Source organism: Siniperca chuatsi, linkage group LG21, assembly GCF_020085105.1.
Source record: "Siniperca chuatsi isolate FFG_IHB_CAS linkage group LG21, ASM2008510v1, whole genome shotgun sequence".
NCBI lineage: Eukaryota > Metazoa > Chordata > Actinopteri > Centrarchiformes > Sinipercidae > Siniperca > Siniperca chuatsi.
In genome coordinates this window covers 5756335-5772502 of record NC_058062.1, presented here as the reverse complement: position 1 = coordinate 5772502, position 16168 = coordinate 5756335, and the positions used below count along the sequence as shown (strand labels likewise).

Genomic DNA, 16168 nt, shown 5'->3' with positions numbered 1-16168 from the left:
CCAATCTAGACAACATCAAAGATGACATTGTACAACCACGGTAAATCAGGTCAGTACATAACAAAATCACCACTTCCCCATTTACCTGAAAGGCACATAAATACAGTAACTTATGAAGATGATGATCTATTTTTCAGATACAGAAAACTGCAATTACTGTATAGTTTACTAGTGTACTACTGTATAGTAGGCTAGTGCTACTGCCTTTATTGGTGAAACTGAAGCTGTAAAATGTGAAAAAACAGCAACAACAACAGTTCTAGTAGATCATTGTGCAATCAGGGAGCTGATTTGGAGAATAGATTTCTTTCAACATCACCTGGAAATGTGTCATCTTGGTGTCCTACCAGGCAATGTAGCATGGCGTAGAAAAAACAAAACACACACACACACACACAAAAACATGTGCCACAAGCCCACATGTATCCAGCTAATCAGATAATGTTGTTAACCAAGTAAAGGACTCGGAGCACTGCTGGGCAGTGAATGACACTGATCAAAGCCCAGAGCGGAGCTTCTTTTGGGTCACAAACCTGCCATATCCCCTGTGAGAACACAGGGGATTCTACACAACTGTAGCATCCAAGGTATGATTGGCAACTCAATATCTTAATTATCAAGTTTCTAATTCTCCTGGAAGCAGCTTTATCTATTTTCTTTGCCTTTATTTCTCTATGGCAAAGCTGTGCTCACAGAGCCGGTAACTGGGCTTCATCTCTGCCTGGTGTCTCTGACAACAGGGAGACATTCTGCTAATGTGTATTCTCATTCAAAATAACATTTTAATTGACTTTGCATTTTGATTTCATTTCACCAATGTACCAAATTAGATTTTGTGCTCTGGATGCTGATCTAACTTTTAGACAAATTTACTCAGACAAGCAGACAGTTGTGCAAAAAAATAAAAAATAAAAAATATTTTCAGGAAAAAAATATCCTGGCCACTGAAAACAAGCACTGCCTGCCAACTCGGTAACTTGCCGGGGGCTGTTTCAGGCTCCTGTGAGCCTCTGTTCACTTTTCCCAGTTCAGCCAAAACCATACTAAATTCATTTCAAATAAGACAATTTGCTACTGCTGCATAATTCCATGAAATATGCAACATAATTTGATGCAGGTGTTTTTAGAGAAACTTAGGTCATCAGACTATAATCAATAGCCATGTCTTTTTAGAGATCCATAGCATAAGTTTGAACATGCCACCACAGTAAAAGAGAAGCTGACTTTACTGCAAGAAGGAAACCCAGAGGAGTCTGCAGAGGTCTGATGATCTCTCCAGTTAATCAATACTTTCACAGTCAACACTGCACTACGTAGGTGACAGAGCAGTAGAAGCTAACAGACATTACTTTAACAGTCAATACTGTACAAGTGAAATAGCACAACAGGGACATTTGGGTGTCAAGGATGACTGGGTGTTGCACTTCCACTGTGCATTGATGTTCTGTTTTAATGTCTTTAGCAGGTGCAGATGGTTGCAGTAAGTTGCACTAATTCCTCTAAAGTATGTTATGCTTGTTTCACTTTGATTACACATTCTGTAACCAGTGCACAAATTTAAATATACATAACAAAAGGAGTCTAATGTGATTAAAGCAATTTATACTTAAAGATTCTCTCATGATTTACATCAAAATCTGTGATTCATAGCTACATTTAGTCTAAACGATGATTTTCTTTAATCAACTGGCTGTAGTTGATTAAATCTGTAAAGCCATGTAAAGACAGATGGACATTTCCAGCATCTAATTTTAAAATGAGCAGCACATCTCTAAGTGCCTTGTGATCATACAATGTGATTACCAGGATTATATCCTGTGCCGACAGCAGCAGGCTGTGGCAAAGTGAAAGTACAAACTTTTGTGCTTTTGTGCACCTAATTAGGAGGCTAGGATTTGGTATGTTTGTGTCTGCAGTACAATCAAATCCACTCCTCATTTTATATCTTTATCCAAAAACGAAAGCTTGTTGGTGTGCAACAACTCCATCCATTGTCTGCTTTTTGTCCCCCAAAGAGTCTCCCAAACCTAACGCCGGAAACAATGTTATTTTTCATTATGGAGAAGACCAGAGTGCAACCAACAACATAATGTAATAATTATGTTATGGCAGTACTTCATACCAAAACAGAAAGATCTTCAAAAAACATGTCACCTTTTAAAAAAGTACTGCTATCTTTGGATTTTATTTTTATTTCAGGCACAATTGTTCATGGAGACAGCATTATTGTTTCTCTGGGAAACTATTTTAATACCGCTTTGTTAATATTTAATAAGGTTCTTTTTACATTCCCACAGCTGTCATTTAGTCAGGAACTCAGGAAATAAATAGTGTCCCCAGCCCGGTAAACTGTAGATGTGAAAGGTTTGTTTCCACAGATTTTGTCCTCATGAGTTGTAGTCTCATGATTATTACATACATTCCAAAACTGCATTGGCCATTTTCAGTAGTAAAATATGGCATACTCTGACTTCTGAGGAGCATTCAATCATATACATTGTTTCTGTCACGGCCAGTGAATACAGGTGACAGGGACAGGACCCAAACACAGACAGAAGCAGGCAGACAGGATCAGCAGAATATCCAAAGTCCAAAGGTTCAAAAACTGGCAGGTAACACATTACAGAATGCAGATAACAGATTACAGAGGCTCTTTTAGCCTTGTACAACATGTGTTTGGCCCAACACATAACCGTGGTCATACCCTTGATTTAATTTTTACCCTGGGGAATGTGGAAATCTTGTCTGGACATACTAATCTCTGACCACAAATGCATAACTTTTTACCTGTGAATCAGAGTCCGCTACTTTTACCCCCCTTGTCAAAAAAGCCTTCTGTTTGTATGGATTACAGAGTTTGTCCTCACACTGTATGTCAGGTCAGACATGCAAATGTAACACCAATTATTCAAACTGTCTAAGTGTCATGCAAAATACAATCTGAGCTGGATAAAGAAGAATAAACAGGTTGTTTCACCTCATTCTCTTGAATCAGTATTAAGTGTTAAAGCCTGCTGTCACTTCTCTCTCCTCGCTTAATGGGGAGTTAATCAATTTGTTGACTCCACCATACAACTGAGAGCAACTTCATATTAAACAGAACACTGAGCAACTATCAGAGCATGAACGACTGTGTACACATCCTGCAGAGAGGACCATCAGATATTCATGCAACTTGTAAGGAAATCTGCTTATGGCTATAATAAAAAAAACTTTTTTCTAAAGAAAAATGTTTCATTAATGATTTCATGCTCAATACTAATCAATGCTAATCTAAGGACATAGGCATAAGCGGTTTTGAGGGCTTGTAAAACCAGTGGTGGACAAATTAGGATTAATAGCTGCTAGTCCTCTCATTAAGGAGTAATTTCACCTTTGCTTTTGACCTTTTCACCACAGAAAATATAACACAAGGGAAAACAACATAAAATCCACTGCAGACTAGCTGTCCTGTAAGGCTCATTACACACCAAAGAACAAACTCTCAGCAAAAAAGCTAATAACAATTATTTCACAAATTGTGAATTGTGAACGATTCCTTCAAAATACAGCTGATGCTGATGGGAATCCGGTCACTAATTTTAGTGATCTGTTCGTATCTCTTACCTGTTGATGGCACCCAATGAGAAGCCAGGAGATCAATAAAGTCATTAGGATTCATCAAGTGTTGGACCAACAGACAGACTGAAAAATGTCAGGTTTAGACTGGGGATACAGTAGATGAGTCAGGTCCATACGTTTGAAACAAGATAGGAAAACAGTAAAAATATTAATAACTTTATCCACCATTTAAATTTCTAAATGATCTTTAAAAAACTCACAAAACCTTTCATATACCCTTAGTATAGAGCAGAGGCCGTGTGAGGAGCGGTTTCTGCAAGATTAAGTGTTGTTGATTTTAGTTTTTCAAGCTGTCTGTATGGTCTATTAAAGCATACAAATAAAAGATCACTTCAGAATATCCTAAATATATTTTGTGATTTCAGTGATTGATTTCCTTTTGTTATCATGAACCAGACTTTATTTTTCCAGCTTTGCTTTATCACCACAACACTGCCTGTAAGATTCAATCACACAGCAATCTCATGCTTGTGGAGATATTGTAGAACTAATATAAATGATTGTTTACAAATTACAGAAACTAATTCATCAAATATATCTTGTCTGACTGAACATTTTAGAAGGGTTGTCACTTTACTAGAGTGTAGCCAAGATAAGTGTGGAAAAAAGAAAAACACTTTACAAATACAAACTGAGATGTAGAATGGAATAAACACTGCTATCCATTTTATGTTATACCTTTTCTTAATGTCATGAAAAGACTGAATCTCATCCCCATCTCTAAATATCAATTTTGAGTATCATTCCACTAAAAATAACTGCAAAAGAAGCTAAGTATAACTATGTGAATACTTATATATGGAAACATGACCAATTTTCAGTCTGAAATAAAGGCATAGCTTTGAAATAAAGTTTATTTGGTGAAAAATGTTTTTTATGACCGTAAATTAAAACTCCAACTCAGAGTCAACATCTTTAACTACTTCCACACATGCTTATATGAATAAAATATTCAAAATGTGTAGTACTCCTCTTTGATATTCACAAATCCAAACACAATCACTCCATCCACTGCTTTTGTCCTATTACATATACATCTACAGAACATATGAGCCAGCACATAAGCTAACATCAAAGGATTAGAGTCATGATGTCATCCACCTTTTTATTTCTCCCCTCATTCAGTTAAATGCTGCCCTGTGCAGTAAACTGAGACCATCCACCACAGGCTTTTAAGATCATAAAACTGGCACCAACAAGGCCCGAAGTGCTCCATCTGCCCATCAGCCGAAAGCACTCAACTCATGAGTCCTAAATGTGGCTTTCATCCAATGGGATGAACAGAAACAGCAGTAAGTGAAATACGCGTATATACACTTTGGAGAATAGGATTTGTTTCTGGTGACAGACAACCCTTGCAAGAAAAGATCTCTTTTAATATCAAACTTGTGAAAAGCGTTATACTACGAACGGAGAGAGGAACGTGTCAGTGTTCCTGGAATATAAGAACCATGTCGACGGGCCATTATGAGCCTCATTACTGTCAAAAAAATATTGATAGTGCAGCATGAAACAAGTTCATATTAACGAATACGTGTCATTACTATTATTATTCTTTGTCTTACTTCTTTGTCTTCTATTTGGATCATCATGCTCCAAGTTTTGGAACTACAATTCGCATGATGCTTTGGGGGATTTAAACAGGAAGTCTAATGTTACCTTGGAGTCAGTGAGTTAGCTTTGGGCTGCAACTTGAGCCCTGTTTTTGTTTTAGCCTATATGCGTTTACATTTTGGTAAATTGGCACCATTTAAAGTTAAAGACAAATTAGCTATTTTCAGTTCCTGTTTGCAATGTACCCATGGCTGTACAGACAACTGCCATTGGATTACTTTGATACTGAAGAAAACTTGTGAAAAATGTGATGATTCTCAGGCAAGTTCTGGAATATAGGGAGCATCTTTTTTCTATGAATTCTAAGTGGATTTATGGACGTTTATTTGTGATGGATATGACAAATAATGAAAATATGTGCTTCATGCCAGTGTGTTAAGGTTTGTCTGAGTTATGAGACAGAGAAAGAGTACGATTTTTCACACAAATTGCGGCAATCAGGCGCTAAGGGTTTTTAAGTTCCATAATTGCCTCCATGAGCTGTGTGTCACAACCACTGCTGCAGCTCCTACTGCTGACCGTGTTGGTAAGAAGGACAAATCAACGGGCCAAATACAATAACATCCCGTTGTTTTTAGAAAACTGGAATGCACCGGTCTCTTTCAACTCACGGGGTATATTTTCCTCACATCCTATGCTCACGTCTCTCCCTTGCATCACAGTTTGAAAACCTCAACAACAGCTGATAAAAACTGATCTGCCCTGCATAGGTTAAATGCCAACCAGGACTCTACACTAACCTTTTTCCCAAGGAGAACATGTACATACATACACAAAGAATGTTACAGAAGAGATGAAAGCCTATTTGTTTCACCTTTTTGCTGTATGCATCAAAAATGTCATTGACCAAACAGGTAACATCAAAGCAAATGGAACTGGCATGGTCAACGAAAAAGGTGCAACCAGACAAACCCGTATGAGGAGCATTTCAAACTGTTGTAAATGAATCATTTCAGTGCAGAATGCCATACAGAAGTATACAATATATTAACTGAAGCTAAGTCAACCTCAGATTTAGAAATGTATACAAGAAAGTGCGCACATTAATGTGTATATCAAACCATCCTGATTCTGTTTGGTGCATGTGGGCACTCCGTCAGCCAATGCAGGCTGAGATTGGGAGCACTGCAAGCATGAGAGCTAAAGCTGTATCAGAATTTGAATGTAAAAGAGGGAGAGCCTGGTCTATCAGACAGGCAATGGACCAGTGTTCTTGGGATGGCTCTCTAACCTGATGGCAATTGTCAGCAGGCGACAGAAAAGAAGCAGAATGGAAACAGAAAGAGGAAACAGTGCAAAAGGAAGCAAACATTGCCAATTTATCTGGTCTGTGCTGTCTGTCTTCTGATAAGAGTGTGCTAATGGTATTACTGCTCCCTCTTATTACCAGCTCAAGAAGACAGATGCCGGGGCTGATGAACAATCACTGACAAGCAAAAGAGCCACACGTCATAATTGCCTTGTCACACAACAAATAACAGTTATTAGCAGTTGGAACGGAATAGCTTCAGGGTGTGATGGACATAGTCGTTTGGTTTACTCGACAGCCACCCTGTTCCGCCTCAGAAAACACCAAAATATTAACATGCTGATATTCTCAGAATAACAGCATGCTTTGGAGTAGATCATTTCTGACCGCCATACAATTTACATTTCTGACACGGTGAATGAATATTTATGATATTCATTCAAAACCAATTTGTATCCATTTTGAGAATGGGAGGTGTGAAATTAACAATCTAGGCAAGAAATGCCTTGTTTATTCCTAAATCTCATTGACATATGTACAAAATGATGATTTCAGTTTCAATTTCACTGATGCAGAATCTTTTAAAAAAAGTAGTAAAGTTAATTGAAGATATACTGTATACTGTAAAAATAGCTAGATTCAACAAACTAGCCAATAATCACTTGGCAGGTGGTTGAGCTCCGCAATATGGCTTTGATTTCAAATGAACACAACTACTCAACAAAATCTTTTGTTTTACGATAATAATGAATAGTCAGGGCCGTAGACCTCCACCAGGGGTAGAAAATCTTGACCAGACACCATTAGACTTTTTGCTTGACCAAAATAGTAATTTTTTAAATATATTTTCCTTTTAATACATGTATATGTCAATCAGTTGTATAAATATGCCAATCTGCAATTTGTCAATAATAGAAGAATAACTAAGCTTCAGGGGACTCACATTGAAGACAAAACTTCAGTATCGTCAGTATTACAGCCCTGCCAATTTTAAATGTTTCACTTTCAGTTCGCAATATGCGTGTATCTTGAGAAAAAAAAGGTAATAATTAACAAGAAGCATTATGTAAATAATAAGGAGTATAGGGCTATGAATTTTTGTCATGACACGACCTGATCTGAACCTCATATTGTATCTTTCTTCAAGAGGAAACGCCTCCAGTTCTTCAGGGTTTGCAAAAAGTGGCACTCAACTTCCCATAAAGTTTCAATGATGTTTAGATCTCTGTTTTGAGGAGGCAGTGGATTCAGTTTGGCTTAATCTTGCTGTTCGTAAATAACCCCTAAATTTGTTTACCGGTGTGTCAGGGGGTATCATCATCTTGGAATGTGGAAAGAACATCAAAAGGGAACAGTGTTTGTACCTTAGGTGCAATTCTTTCTGTCTATAAAATGGATGTTACATCACCATGCAAAGCAGCCATCAGATAAAATGATGAGACTTTGCATGCCATTACAGACCCACCACCATACCTTATATACTGTAGTTTAAAACAGATATTATGGATTAAAAGCAGAATTTAACATTATTTTAATGTAAACTCATCCAAAAAACAGAGAAAGTCAATTCGTTATACTGTTACCTCTTTCCAGTGCTCAGTGTTGAGTTTTGTGCTACTTATATCGGATTAAGTGCCTTTATGTGTTCGCATCAAACACATAGTTTCTGAATGTCAGCCCTGCATTGATCCCACCATTAAGAAGCTAATGGCATGGATCTTTCACCGTGATTGTTTCAGAAAGTAGATGTTGGCAGATGACAATTATTACTGGGGACAATATATTTTGGTGTTTAGAAATTATACTCCCACCACTTTCTCATTAATGATGCAGTTTGTCTGTGGCTTATGTTTTTTGGCTGTTTCTCTTGCCACATCACATTATTATGGTGTTGATGCAACCAATAATAATAATAATAATAATAATAATAAAAAATTCAGGTTACTACCAAGATTTGGCCTCTTTGGAGCTTTGTTAACTGCTTCATGGAGCTTTAACAAGAGTCTACAGCCATTCTAGTGGCTCCTTGAGGCTGTACTTTGACAAAGCGGTGCTTTGAATTAAATGCTAACGTCAGCATGCTAACATGTGGAAGTATTTGGTCATATTATGTGTAAGTATTTTGCAAACTGAGAAAGTTTTTTGATCTGATGATTGCGTAGGATTAAAAGTCAAGGTATCACCAAAGTTATTACAATTTATCCTAAAAGGTGCATGAATGTGTGTACCTAATTTTATGGCAATCTATCCGATACTTGTTGAGATATTTCACTCAAAACTACCAATGTCAACGTCATGGTGGTGCTAGAGGAAACGTTAAGGTACATAGAAAGCACTTTTTGAAGCTTTTCTGACGTCTCCACTGACTCATGGAACAAATATCAATATCAATCCACAGTGACCCCAAGACACACGTGTGATGTGTGTCACTACAGAACCCCTGCAGTTTTTCACGCTCTGAGTCTATTTTTTTCTCTCCCTCTCTGTTGCACTAGTAAAGCATAATCTCCACACAGTGTTGGTTCACAAAGCCATTAGGGTTCATTTGTGAACCATCAATGGCAACATTTTGTGCCAATCTATCAAGTAGATGTGGAGATATTTCATTGGATAAGTGAAAAGTTTGACCTGCTGGTGGCATTAGAGGAAAAGTCAGGGGATCAACAAAGTCACCAGGATGTTGATCAGCAAGCTGACTGACTGACTGATATTGCCATCCACAGAGCCATGCTGCTGCTATGGCTAAATTAATTATCAAATATAACAATATTATAGATCATAAAATGATTATCTGACCTCATTTAATGCAGACACATGCTGCTGATTGGCATTCAGCTTATCTGACATGAATCCCCTGTATAGCTGCTTTTGTTGTACACAGAGCAGTTTCAGTTATGTTTGAGCCTGTCTGCATCGATGTGGAGGTGTACCTCTTGATATTAATATGAATAAAATCTTGCATAGAGTGAGTACAGTTATCACAAATTCATCAAGGGGACCTAACAAACTGAGCTTTTGTTCCCTCCAGCCTTTTGAAGCTGTCATTTCCTCTCTGAGGGAGAGCTAAAGCGGGTCAGCTCACAGTAACTGCCTGAAAATACAGGACACGACTCGAATCCAGAAAGATGTTCTCCCTAATGGGCAAAGGGAGGGAGCAGCATTTCTACCAGTCTCTGAACTCCACGCCCCGATGAACAAACCAGGAGACATTTCCAGCCGATGCACAGTTATCTATTTGTGGATGTATTTTTCATCCGTAGGGCCAGTTTACACTGCAACACAGATAATGGCTTGACACACGTCTGGACAGAACTGGTAAGAGCTCGGTAAAGGGTGTTACTTTGAACATTTAGCACTTTTAAAAGGCGAAAAGAAAAATATGAGAAATGGTGACGTGCACATACAGTGCAGTATATGTATTATAATAAAACAAGAAATCTGCTCTCCTCCTGCTGCGGAATATATTCAGACAAGTACACAAACAAGAGTCAAAACTCCTACTCAGCCTTTTGTTTGCCACTTTTTAATGTTAGGAGCTGAATCCAAGACATCATTCTGTGCCAGAACGCTCCCTGTTGAGAAGCCTGTTAATATTTTTACCTTTAAAACAAGGATGCTGTTTTTTTGGTTGCAATTAGCATTTCAGTGACTCAGTAGAGTGTAATCAATGTTGAGTGGTGCACACAGTACTCAACATCGATTATATTTAAAAGCTAGAGGTCAGCTGATTGCAAGTTGTTTATTGCAATAATAATTTAAAAGCTGGTTAGGGACTTATTTTCTATTTTTGTTATTTACTTTAACAAGAGATATTGGAGTGTTGGGAAATAACATGGTTTAAAGGGGCACCAAATAGTGTAGGTGCAATCAATCAACTTTGGCAATCAGAATTATCAAAGGTAATAATAAATAATAACTTTAATTAACATTAAAGTTCCTCGGGGGCACAGCCCTTAATGAAGGGAAAATGGTAGCCAATTAATTTATTGATTCTCAGTCTCATAAAATGCACTACACTATTAATTTGGAACTCTGATTAATAATTAAATTAATAACTAATCAAAATTACTATATCAATAGCTAAAAGTTGAAGGATTTTGGAGTTCAACATAAAAGAGGTTGGCAGCATTCACTCTTGTGCAACATTAAGTAGACCAGCATGTACCTGATCTATACACTGCATGCTCCGTGGGCGTGAGCATACACGTGTTACATCAGAGACAAAGAAACATGTCAAGCGGGAGTTTTAAAGTTCCTCTCTGCTGTGTGGTTGTGTTTAAGGCCAGTTTGAAGTATATGTATGAGTTAGTTAGCTTGCATGCAAAGACGGTGTCTGTGTGGAGCATAAAGTTAACAAACATGAACGTAGCGGTGTGGCTGAGAACTACGGTACACAATAACCTCACGTTAACCATGAAAACAATCACAACAATATACCTCAGTGAAAAACACATCAGTACATGTACATTGACTAAAATTCCTGTACTTAATCGTGTGCATTGTTAAACTACGTGAAGCTAAATTATTTCCAGGTATGTTACCCGTCTGTAAAGGAATAAAGTTGCTTTGGCGTACTGCTTGTTAGACGGTGATCCAACCGATGTGGACGAGCCAAGCTGAAAAGAGTTGCGCTTCCGTTGTCAAAAGGTCTTTGCTGTGCGGTGTACACTTGTAGAGATCAGAAGAAGGCGGTTCGCTCCTATTGTCCTCTGTGCAGAGTTAACAGCTTGGCGTTAACTTGCTTCATGGCTCCTGTTACTGACAGTTAAGTTAGCTGTCAGGCTTTGTGTGTGCTGCAGCAGCTAACTAAGCTTGTTTGCTCTTGGTTAGCGGTGCGCTAACCAGGAATCTCAAGACAAAGGCAGGCTCTCGTGTTGCGCTGCAATCCTTTCTTGTCATTTCCTCTGCGTCGAGCAGGCCATGCCGAGGTTCAGGGAGCGACGACCCCGTGAAGGAGAAAAGCCAATGAGAAGCGAGCGAACAATGGTATGACCAAGAGATTTGTTTGTAGCTGGTCAATGCATCATCGGGGGTATCAGGTTACAGTCACAGGAAGTCAGGTAGGGTTTCCAATTTGCTGAATGGCTCAACATGTGGCTCAGTATTCAACGTGCTCCAATTCGAAATCAGGCCATTCAGTGAGATTTAAAAGGAGAACAACAACTTTATGGCCCAGTGGTCACCTTACCTGGGATACATGAAGATCAGTACCAAAATTACCTCTCAGTCCGTGGTTGGTTGCTCTTTATGCAGTGTCCAAACAGTGGGGTGCTAAGCAGTTACAATTTGATCCATTTATTTTTCTTCCTCATCACAAACTAAAGTTGTATCTCACTTCAGTGCTGTCAAAGCCATTCAAAAAACCTTAAAACTAATTCTTATGATTTTTAAACATGCAGATATTGTGCAGAAATTCTCCTGTTAAAAAACTCAAACGGTTTTCCTTGATTGTGCACACTGACAAGATACAAGCAGTTGAAGCCTGACAACCATCACAGGTTGTCAGGACGATAACTAGCTTTCAAAAGGAAGTGGAATACGTACAACAATGAGGAAATCTGCCTGAAAATGAGATTCTGTCAGGATCTGTGAGACAGCTCAGCAGGTTACACTTTTTGATTAATGGTATGTTCACTTTACAGTATGGAGTTAGAGCAGGACGTTTCAGTGTAGGGAGAAAAAAAAAGACTTTTTCCAATCAGAAATATTAGAGGCAAGCAGCTCAATCAGTCACGATTAGCTGGAGATGTGTGAGGAATAATTCATGACGCATACACAAGTGCACAGGCAGCTCTGCCAATGTCAGAATAAAGTTAGATTGAAGTTTGATTGTCACCAGTTGGACTTTTTTTATTTGGTTTGATAGCATCAGATGCTGTCAGCAGATGGTTTATTTATTTAACTGGAGTCTGCTCCCCCAAAACACCCTGTGACTGGAAATCCCATAGGATCACACAGCTAAACCACAGCAGCTGGCTATATAACATGGACGTTATTGTATCAATGTTTGAGTTTCTTTTCAGAGATTAAATCATATTCTTGTAGTATTCTCTCTGCAGATGCTGCAGGACCCACAGAGTAATTAATCTCAATAATATAATTTTTATTAGTAAGGTATTACACTATAGTGATTGAATTGACTTTTACTACATAATTATACTTGAATTTAATTTTTTCAAGTACTCACTTCATCCATCATACTCAAAAATCCTGAAACGCAAGGGGCAGAGACTCTGCTTTCTCTCTCATGTTGCTACACATTATGCAGAATCAGCTCCAAGCTTTTGTTCCTTAGGATTCTTACTTTACTGCAAGCTGTTACCTTGAATAAATATTTTTATGTAAATATGTACACTATCTGTCTTGTTCAATGAATTCCACCACAAATTGTCACAAGAAATATTAAAGTACTACTTTTTTAGTATGTTTTCTTGGCATTACAAACATGACATCAGTTGTTTATTGTATTTAGAATAATAGTTTTTATCTGTGTATCCAACCCCGGAAGATTTGTTCCCACCAAGAGTACATTTTTTTTTTAATTCATGACATGGTGTTATAGTGTATATTAAAAAAAGTGAAATCCTCATTATTCTGATTCCCTTGCAAATGAGGAAGAAACTGACCACTGCCCAAAACCAAAGTAAACCAAAACTAGAGACACAGCACTCTACTTCATTCTTACTGTTGATGCTCATTATCGTTTGTTGTTTAGCCATTTCAAAGAACAAATTATACTTCATAGGTGAATTTAAAGTTTGCCGACTTAAGGCCTGACTACAAAGCACTACACTTATAAGAAAGATCGTCTTGATTGGTTTAAATCGACTGTGGCTGCTATAAATAAGAAACAAAAAAGAAGGAGGACAAAAGTCTACAGCCATGCAAACAGCTCTGTGACACTGTACTTAGGGACAATGGTGCTTTGAGCTGATGCTCACATCAGAATTTTAACATGCTCACAATGATAATGCTAGCACGTTGATGTTTAGCAGGTATATTGTTTACCATCTTAGTTTAGCATGTTAGCATGCTAACATTAGTTAATTAGCACTAAATACAACATACAGCTGAGGCTGATGGAATATCATTTCCTGATAACCTGACGATGGTGCAAGACAAAATGACAGGGGTTCAGTTTTTACAATTCATTCTCTGGGGACCATGGATGTCTGTATTACATTTCACAGCAATCTATTCGATAGCTGTTGAAATATTTCAATAAAAACCAAAAATGTCTATTTGTCAAGATATTTCATGCTGAACGACCCATGTCAACCTCATAGTGGCTGTAGAGGAAAATTCAGGGGATCACTGAAGTTAGTAGGGGACCCTGAATATCTGTACATAATTCCACGGCAATCCATCAAATAGTTGTCGAGCTATTTCTGTCTGACCCCAAGTGGTGGGTTGACCCGCCTACCAATATTGCCATCCCTAGAGCCATGCCACTAACATGCCTTAAAATGCAGATGTATCCGACCACATTAACCCGTTTTTATTCACTGCCTGAGTTGAGCTTAGTGGTTGGAAAGTGTAAAACTAAATAATAATTTATCTCACCACATTCTTTTCAAACAACTTCAAACAGTAACATTACATTGGCATATAGTAAGTTTAAATCTGGGTCACCCAGTCCTTAGCAAGGTTACTTGTTTGTTAACAGCAATAGGTCAAACCTTTAATCTTATATATCGGTTTCTGAAGACTTATGGCTCATGCAGATGCAGCAACAACAAAAAAAAATCTGTGTGATTTTTGAAAAGCACTTAGATGTTCTGAGGCAAACTCACAGCAAATAATGTGGGTACTACAGTGATTTTCACTCAGTAACAGACGCCAGCGGATGGTTCATCACTCATGGAAATCGCCTCCTGCTCTCGATGTGCAGCCAGCTCATCAAACATCCAGCCAGTGATGAGTTCTCACTTTAGAAACAGACATCTCACCTTCTGCCACTCATTCTTCCTAATCTCTTCTCTCACTCACACACACTAACATGTACAAAATGCCACAAATGACTCCTACCTAGAGAGAGGGAGGCTGGAAAGTCGACAACCAAACACTAATGAAAAACAAATCCCCACTGAATCCCATCTGAAAGGAATTCCAGCCAAATATTCATAATTCATTTCTGACTGCAAATCCCTTTTTGGCATTTCACCATCCCATTGTTTCCAGCCATACCTGTGCATGTTTTTCCCCTCATATGCACTCTCAAATCCTGCTGTAATGCCAAAATACGAGCAGGGCGACACCGGTGTGACAACAGATTTCTTGATATTTAAAACACAATCAAGACCAAAAGCAGTCAAACAGGGTTTTTGAAAGTAATAAAAAAGAAATTATTAGAATCTGCCTTTAGTGTTTGGTTTCACCGTCTGTCAAGGTTTATAATAATAATTTTTTGAATCCGTTCCGATTGTAGTTCATAAGCAGACCTTTAGATAGCTGCTTTAATATTATTCTTCCAGCCCTGCAGTCACTGGGGGCGAGGGCTGAAACAGACTTGGAGTGTGACAGTCATACTAAGTAGCAGGTAAAAGCCGTAGGGCCGTGCAGGTGCAGCTATTGGAAACATGCATCATAATAACAGACACACTGTGTTCCCGCAGCACTATAACAATCACACTATCGAGATGGTGTGTGTGAATCACAAAGATCTGCCATTCGCCTGGATTAAGAGTTTTCAGTCATTCCTGCCCCCAGAATCTAAAACCAGTCCAGGAGCTCAGGGTGTAATTTTGGAGAACTGGTGAAGTAAGTGAGCAGTTAATTAATTGCTGTGCCATGTTAAATTAATTTGCTGTATTCAAGCTGAATAATTTAGAGACTCTGGCCTGATGGTTGTTCTCTGTCAAGGCCTGGAAACAGTGGTACATTTAGAAAAGAGATGTACCATAAATTCTCAGTGTTTTTTCCCTTAACTGCTCAGAGGCTTTTTTTTTTTTTAAACAAGCCAACAGTATATTGGAAAGAGGCCTTTATTCTTAATTTTTCTGTTTCATATTTGATCACATTTTAGAAAGAAGCATCTCTGTTTTTTGATCTGCTTGCCTATTAATGTGCATTTGATTATTTTTGCTGTTAATACAAACTCAACACTTCCTCCATGTATTTTGTTGACTTGATAATTTAATAAAATGTGCATTTCCACGGCACAAATTTTATCCATACACCAACAGTCAAGCTCACCACCTCTGCTGCTCTAAGTTTCTCTTTTTAACAAAATACTGCTTTCATTCAGCCAATGATTCCAATTGCTTCTACTTTGCCGTTTTTGTCCGACCACTGTTAAGTTGTTGTCAGTGAAACTCATCACTTCCTGTGCACGGTTCACATGAAAAGCCTTCCAGCCACTCAAAAGGCATAATATCTTTTCTTCCTGGCAAGTGGTTATAGTGAATGCCGAGATTTTAATGTGAAACATCAGCAGGAAATGTTAACAGCCATTGAAAAAACAGCAAAGTAGAAGCAATTGACAAGTATGACATAGCTCTGTTGTTGTACTGATTTAGAGGTAAAACAATTAGTCGATTAATCGATTAGTCGATTGACAGAAAATCAATCAGCAAATATTTTGATAAATCGATTATTCGCTTAAATAATATTTTAAGCAAAAACTATCACATACTTCCTGTTCCAGCTTCTCACTTTTAAGGATTTGCTGGGTTTTTGGGGTTT

At 38.1% G+C, this 16168-nt stretch overlaps 1 protein-coding gene across 3 annotated transcripts in view; it reads right to left on the bottom strand.

The window, feature by feature from the left end:
• asic2 (acid-sensing (proton-gated) ion channel 2) overlaps positions 1-16168 on the bottom strand; it is a 374018-nt gene that overhangs the window by 176598 nt on the left and 181252 nt on the right. The gene's annotated exons all lie outside the window — the stretch shown is intronic.